This window comes from Palaemon carinicauda, chromosome 36 (assembly GCF_036898095.1).
Source record: "Palaemon carinicauda isolate YSFRI2023 chromosome 36, ASM3689809v2, whole genome shotgun sequence".
Lineage (NCBI taxonomy): Eukaryota > Metazoa > Arthropoda > Malacostraca > Decapoda > Palaemonidae > Palaemon > Palaemon carinicauda.
In genome coordinates, this window is record NC_090760.1 from 51,186,756 (window position 1) to 51,195,410 (window position 8,655).

Here is an 8,655-nt window from a genome sequence, read left to right on the forward strand (position 1 = left end):
AGAGCCTTAAATAAAGTGTGCGTCAATAAATGAAAAAAAGCTAACATGGGTCCACCCAAACTTAGAATTCTTACTATTACCCCCAATTGCCTCAAGGTAGACAAGGCAATAATTTTCTTTAAATCCGTCTCGAAGTTAGCACCCAAGCCAGCCATAAACATCGTAGTGCAACCAATTAACAATAAAATATCCCTAATCAAAGTGCCAGTTAGCCTGGGCCTAAACCGAATCAACAAATACACCCCCGCCGTCACTAAAGTAGAAGAGTGCACTAAAGCTGACACAGGAGTAGGGGCTGCCATTGCAGCTGGTAGCCAAGCTGAAAATGGAATCTGAGCTCTTTTAGTTATTGCAGCAGTAACAACTAATCAAAGCACCAAACTATTCTCTAAAGATCTTCTCCCAACATAAAAGAGGAAGTTTCAACCCCCCAAGTCTACCATAAAAGCAATGCCTAACAAAATAGCAACATCCCCCACCCGGTTAGATAGCGTCGTTAATATCCCAGCAGCGGCTGACTTCTCGTTTTAGTAATAAATAACTAGGGCATAAGACACCAAGCCAAGACCATCTCACCCTAATAAAATCCTCACTAAATTAGGCCTTAAAATCAACATCAGCATCGACGCGACGAAGCCAAGTACAATGTATAAAAACCGATTCATATTTCTGTCCCCCCTTATATAGCCCACCACCCCCTATAATATAATACTATAGAAGAAATTAAGCAGACAAAAGATAAAAACATCAGAGACATTCAATAAAAAATTAAAGACATTTCAATTCTCACCCCGTTTAAACTAACCAACTCCCACTCTATATAATAACTACAACCAGACTTCAAAAGCCCTAGCGAAGATCAAATCCCCCAAACTGCCACTCCTAAAAGAAAAATTATTCTTCTCTAGGCTATTCAAATATTTCATAACACTGCTCAAAATAAATATTATATATTTGGCCCCACAAACCAATATTTTTTTCTTAAACTATTCAAGCTTTGAATTAGACAACAAACATATACCCCACTAAAATTAAAATATTCAAGGGCAACCAATGAAGTATTAACACTAAATATTCCCGACCTTCACCAGACCAACAAGAAAAAACAGACCTAAAATATTTCCCGTGCTGGCTCAAAGAAAAAAGATAAAGGGTGTACGCTGCCCTTAAAAAAGACAAAAATATCGCCCCCAAACCAGCCCAAGATGACCAAGAAATAATCCCAACAATTAAACTAACTTCTCCCAATAAATTTGAAGTCGGAGGAGCCACTATATTTCCCACCCTTAAAGCAAACCACCAAAGACATAAAGTAGGTATAAACCTTAAGAGCCCCTTTCTGATAAATAAACTTTGCCTTCCCAGCCACTCGTATCTTACATTTGCCAAGCAAAAAAGCCCCGAAGAACACAGTCCGTGGCCGACTATCACGGCAACTGCCCCACAAACCCCCCACCAGCTGCAGAGTATCAGCCCACACAAAACTAAGCCCATATGGGCAACAGAAGAATAAGCAATCAAAGATTTTATATCCCCCTGACGTAAGCAAATCAGACTTACAATAATACCACCCACTAACCCCAAACTAATCCAAACCCAGCTGAGACTAACCCCCACCTTAGAAAAAAGAGGACAAACACGAACTAACCCGTAGCCCCCAAGCTTAAGTAGGACCCCAGCTAGAATTATGGAACCATCCACAGGCGCCTCTACGTGCGCCTTGGGAAGCCACAAGTGAACTAAATACATAGGTAATTTTACTACAAAAGCCACCACCCTTGAGACATATCAAATCAACCTTAAACTAAACTCAAACTCAGGACATTACCTTAGACTTATTACTATAGTGCCGCCCAAATTATACAATCTTGAAAAAGAAATCAACAAAGGAAGAAACCCGAATAAAGTATAGAATAACATATAAACACCGGCTTGCAGCCGCTCGGGCTGATAACCCCAGCCTAAAATTAAAATTATAGTGGGAACCAAAGAACTCTCGAAACAAATATAGAACAACAAATAGTCTAAACATGAACAAGTGAAAATTAAGGATAACAATAAAAATAAATCAACAATTAAAAACACCACCCTAAAAGTGAAACCTCGCTTAATTCCCTCCCTGGCCCCCAAAGCTAACGCCAAAACTCAAAACCTGAGTAGAATCAATAAATAGCCGATCCAGTCAACCCCTAAACTTCAGCCATATTGAAACTCCATAAACCCTCTTAAACAGAGCACACTAAACAACAAACTACCTAAAAAAAGAGAAAGCTGAACAGACAGCCAACTATTGGAACACAATGTTATCAATAAAACTGTAAAAACAAACTTTAGCAACCTAAAATTCTAAACCTATTGAAATTATCCCTTCCTTGCCTACGAACGATAGAAACCAACAAAGCCAAGCCAAGGGCTCCCTCACAAGCGGCCAAATTTAAAGAAAATATTAAGAAAAAAGAATCTCCCCCTAAAAACCCTACCACCCTAAGGATAAACCCAAAAATACTAACCATAATAAACTCTTGGCTTAATAGTAAATTTAAAAGATGTTTTCGCTTCATCACAAATGCCAGAGCCCCACAACACAACCTCACCAAAGGAAAACAAACTCAAAGCCTCAAGATTACCATTAGCACTTCAGAAAGAAAGTTCACCCCTATCTTCAGTCCCCAAAACTAATATTTTACTTAAACTACTTTCTGATAGCTTCAATAGTTTAAATAAAACAATGGTCTTGTAAGCCGTAAATGAATTTTTATTCATGAAGCTCAGGGCTCACCCCTGGATATAAACACTTATTTTTTTATCCCTAAGACTCTTATCGATAGCTTTTTGCTTCTCCTTCCTGACCCACCCCCTGGCCAGGGGCCTAGCACTAATCATGCAAACTATCCTAATTTGCAACACAGCTACTCTCATCTCAGGAATAAGATGGTTCTCCTATATCTTATTTTTTACTTTTCTAGGGGCTACTTTAGTACTGTTTATTTACGTGGCATCCCTGGCCTTCAACGAAATATTTAAAATTAACTTTAAACTTACCGTTATTCTCTTGCTACCCCTTGTAACTATCCCGTCCTTAGTTTTCTCCGAAACTCTAATTCTACCTAACAAAGAAACTCTTGAAACATCTTTTTACTGATCCCCACAAGAAATAACATCTATCCAATTTAAATTAAATAGTATGTATAACCCTATTTCTGCCAACCTAACGGCAGTGATCATCCTATACCTCCTCTTATCTCTAGTAATTATTGTTAAGTTAAGATCAAGATTCTTTGGCCCCCTTCGCCTCTCCTAATGGCAGCCCCAATCCGAAAATCCCACCCACTATTCAGCATCGCTAACGGAGCTTTAGTTGACCTCCCCACTCCAGCTAACATCTCTACACTTTCAAACTTCGGGTCCCTATTAGGACTCTGTTTAGTAGTCCAAATCGCAACTGGCCTCTTTTAAGCTATACACTATACGGCCGATATTACACTTGCCTTCTCTAGTGTAGCACACATTTGCCGAGATGTCAACTATGGTTGGCTACTTCGAACTACTCATGCAAATGGAGCTTCTTTTTTCTTTATCTGTCTATATAGACACATCGGCCGAGGAATCTACTACGGGTCCTTCCTTTACATGCACACCTGATCAGTGGGGGTTATCATTCTATTCTTAGTAATGGCTACCACCTTCCTAGGCTATGTCTTACCTTGAGGACAGATATCTTTTTGAGGGGCGACTATTATTACCAACCTAATGTCTGCCATTCCCTTTTTAGGGACAGACCTTGTTCAGTGGATTTGAGGAGGATTCGCCGTCCATAACGCCACACTTACCCGATTCTTTACTTTCCACTTTCTTCTCCCCTTTATCGTAGCAGCAGCTACAATAGTCCACATTCTGTTTCTCCACCAAACCGGCTCTAATAATCCCCTAGGAGTTTCCAGTCAGCTAGAAAAAGTGCCTTTCCACCCATATTTTTCATTTAAAGACATCGTTGGATTTATAGTTATATTATTAGCCCTAATCCTTCTCACACTTTTAAACCCCTACCTACTGGGAGACCCAGATAATTTTATCCCGGCCAACCCCCTTGTCACCCCAGCACACATTCAACCCGAATGATATTTTCTCTTCGCCTACGCAATCCTGCGGTCAATTCCTAACAAGCTTGGGGAGTAATTGCCCTTGTCATATCAGTCGCAATCTTATTTGTACTCCCGTTTACCCATAAAGCGAAATTCCGAAGACTATCTTTCTACCCGCTTAATCAATTCATATTCTGAACCCTGGTGACTATTGTCGTCCTCTTAACATGAATTGGAGCACGACCAGTAGTAGACCCTTATATCCTTACAGGGCAGATCCTCGCAGGAGCATACTTTTTATTTTATCTTATCAATCACCTCACACTACTTATTTGAGATAAACTAATAGACTGATTATTTAACTTTTAGGAAAGTAAATGTTTTGAAAGCATCTTAAAGAAGTTCGAATCTTCTAATAATCTAAATTTATCCCAAATTTGGGGCAAGCTATATTAAAGCGACGTAACATAAAATTCTAGCTCCCCTGAAAAACAAACAATAATTTAAAGAAATAGGTAAAAACGTCTTTCAAGTCAAATACATCAATTTATCGTAACGATAACGAGGAAGAAACCCCCGCACCCAGACAAAAAGGAAACCAATAAAGACCACTTTCAAATAAAATCCAACAGACACCAAATTCCCCCCCCCCCCAGAACAAAATCCTAAACAACGTACTTAAAAAAAGAATCCTAGCATATTCTGCCATGAAAATTAAAGCAAATCTCCCGCCCCTTTACTCTGTATTAAACCTCGAGACAAGCTCTGATTCCCCCTCTGCAAAATCAAAAGGTGTTATGTTCATCTCTGCTAGACAAGAAACGAATCAAAGGAACCCCGAGGGCCTAGCCACCAATATGAACCAGGAGTATCGCTGATGACTCTCAAACATATTCAAATCTAATCCCCCTACTAAAAATGGCAGTCTTAAGAGAATCAAAGCCAGGCTTACTTCATAAGAAATGGTCTGTGCAACTGCCCGCAGACACCCCAAAAGTGAATACTTTGAGTTAGAAGCCCAACCTGCCCCTATGGCAGAATAAACCCCGGCCCTTATACAACATAAAAAAAAAAGACCCCAAACTCGAACCTAAAAAACCCCGTTTCATAAGGCATAACTACCCAGATAGCTAAATAAATAAATAAACTAAAAATAGGAGATAGATAATAAGGAACGAAATTTCTTAGAGTAGGGAAAGTTTGTTCTTTAGTGAACAACTTAACCGCGTCAGCGAACGGCTGTAACAGCCCTATACAGCCCACCTTATTAGGCCCCTATCGAACTTGAATATATCCTAAAATTTTCGGCTCTAACAAGGTAAAGAATGCCACTGCCACTAAAACCATAATTAAAAGAATTAAATATCTAATAAATTTTACTAAAACTATCACAGCAAGTTTCCACGGACTTACTATTACCTATAGTCTCGACACTATTTAAACGGATTCTAAATCCGACGCATAAATCTGCCAAAGTAATATTATACTTCATCTAGAAAAAAGAAACTCTCAAAAGCCCAATCCTTTCGTACTAAGACTTAAATTAAATTGATAAAAGATAGAAACCAACCTGGCTCACACCGGTTTGAACTCAAATCATGTAAAATTTTAAAGGTCGAACAGACCCACACGGCAAGCGGCTACACCTGCTTGAAATTTTAATTCAACATCGAGGTCGCAACTACTTTCTTCGATAAGAACTCTCAGAAAAAATTACGCTGTTATCCCTAAAGTAACTTATACTTATTATCCCTAAAAAAGGATCAGCTTAGAGTGATAACTATTTTATTATCAAGACAGTTACAGCTTATATCAATGTCGCCCCAACAAAATAAAAAGAGGATTTCATAACTTTTAAATATAATTTATAGTTAAGATAAACCTTTTATTAAGTTTTATAGGGTCTTATCGTCCCCTTAATTAATTTAAGCCTTTTCACCTAAAAGTCAAATTCTAATTTGAAAAAAAGACAACTTCTCTTTCATCCAGCCGTTCATTCAAGCCTTCAATTAAAAGACTATTGATTATGCTACCTTTGCACGGTCAAATTACCGCAGCCCTTTAAAAACTCAGTGGGCAGGCTAGACTCTATACTAATAAACCACACAGCCATGTTTTTGATACACAGGTAAAGATTATATTTGCTGAGTTCCTTTTAAACACCTAAAGTCGATTAAAAATTTAATCCGATTTCATTTTACTTTTAAACTATAATTATACTCATATAAACATTTTAACTAACAAAAATTTGTTAACTGGTATATTTAGTTAAAATGAACAGAAACATATAAATTAACTTTTATGGTAGATTCACTTGAACGTTATAATAAGATGACTGATTTTAAGCCCACTTAACAACGTGATAAAATTATTCCAGCAAAACGGGAATAAGAAGCTCTTACCTCCTATTCTCTATTTTTAATTTAATTTGAAAAAAAGCAAAATTAAATTTTTTTAACCAAAAACTAGATATATAAAAAGCGACTAACATATCATTACTAGAAAGAACTTACTAACCTCTTTACCACGAAGAAACACTAAACCCCCTAGCTCTTTTTATTTCGATATTTCTATAATTTCATAGCTAATTTTGTTAGACCCTGATACAAAAGGTACAAAAATAAAACTTTGCTTTACTGCAAATAACAATTTCCTATTCAGTACTAATAGACTATAATCTTAAACATCAATTTCTCAGAGATACTTTAAAAAAAAACAAAAAAACTTATTAATTTTTTATGAAAAATTAAAGATCCTTTTAATAAAAATAAGATTTTCTAATTAAGAAGTACCTATCAGGTAATCACTCCAACGTAACTGGAGCACTTAAATTTAGTTACGACTCATACTTCCAGATGCATCTTCCAATACAACCACTATGTTACGACTTATCTCACCTTATAATGAGAGCGACGGGCGATGTGTACATATTTTAGAGCTATTATCGTCTTAACTTATTATTTTAAGTTACAATTAAATCCAATTTCAAAGCAAAATTTCATAACACTCATCCATAAATGTATAACATATTGTAACCCACAGCTACTTTACCATTAGCTGCACCTTGACCTAGTATATTAGAAGCTTTCTATCTTAGAAAATATTTTAAAATATTACTTGTAATGGAGGTATACAAACTGAATACGAGATAAAGTAAGACAATTCGTGGCATATCGTTTACAGAGCAGGTTCCTCTAACTAGAGTTAAATACCGCCAAATCCTCTAAGTTTCGAGACCATAACTTTTTACTACTCAAGCGTAATTATGTTTCATTTTAGTATAACAGGGTATCTAATCCTGGTTTAAATCTAAATTTCGATAGTTTTAAAATACATTTTAAAAATAACACATCACTAATAAGTATATAGATTTCACCCCTTAAGCCCATGATCTTGAATTTTTAAAATTTCTATTTTTAACTAATATCTTTTTATCTTTATTTTCACTTTTTAGTCTAACCGCGGCTGGTGGCACAAATTTAGCCTGAAATTAAAGAATTACTGGATCAAGTATTAACTTAGCACCAAAATTATGTACTGAGAATTAATTAAAAAACTTTATTTTTAGCCACTCACGCATTAACTTCCATGTAACGTCATTCTTATAATAAAGCGAAAAGCAAGGATCAAACTTTTATAAAAAATATATCTTTATGACTGTTTATATCCAAATAATTAAATAAAGGACAAAGTTAGAATTTTAAATAAATTGTTTTTTTTTAAATAATAGTTTTTAAAATGACCTTCGAAAGGAACAGCTTCCTTTCGAAAAAAAAAAAAACCCACTCATTATAAAATGGTTATTATCTCTATTCTCAATAAAGAATTCTCTTTTTAATAAATTAAAAAGAGAATTTTTTATCGTCTTGTAAATTTACTATATAACCAATTAAATAGTTTAACACATATATTTTTAAAAATTATTGATTATTAGATGTCAAGCTTAATTGTATTAACAATTAAGCTTGATATTTGATAATTAACTTAGGATTTTAATGAAAATCTAGATTTATCAAATTATTATTTGAATATATTCTTTTATTAAAAATTTAAGATGAATAAAATCTAATTATTTGATTATAATTTCTTAGGCAATTATATATAATTAAAGCTTTAAATATAAAAATTTAAATAAATAATAATTAACTGAAATGTGAGTATATCTCGGTTTAAGAAGTATTTCCCTGTTCTCTTAGGTCTAGAGGAATTCTCTTCTAAGTAGAGCTAGAGAGAATCCTTCTACTTGTAAGAGAACAGGGAAATATATACACCTTTAAATTTAATAATTAATTAAATGTATACTAATAAGCTCCTATAATTTCTTATCTTAATAAAATGAATTTTAAAATTATATACTTTTTCCAAAAACGGCATTTTTACCCCCCCCCCACTCTTGCCTTGCCCATTATTGTTAAAACTATAAAGTTTTAAATAAAAACCCGGCTCCCAAAAAAACTCCTAAAAGAAGTACAACAAAAAATTTGTGTTTTAGGATAAAAAAAAATCAACATTTTAATTTTTAAATTTTATAAAAGAATTTTTTTTTTCAAATAGAAAATAAAAACGTTTATGA

The 8,655-nt window shown here is 34.9% G+C and overlaps 2 pseudogenes; both read right to left on the bottom strand.

Moving 5' to 3' along the window:
- Positions 1-2,919, bottom strand: part of LOC137628617 (uncharacterized) — a 10,166-nt pseudogene extending 7,247 nt beyond the window's left edge.
- Positions 2,920-4,610: 1,691 nt separating this feature from the next.
- On the bottom strand, positions 4,611-6,195 carry LOC137628618 (NADH-ubiquinone oxidoreductase chain 1-like; annotated as a pseudogene).
- Between the last annotated feature and the right edge of the window lie 2,460 nt (positions 6,196-8,655).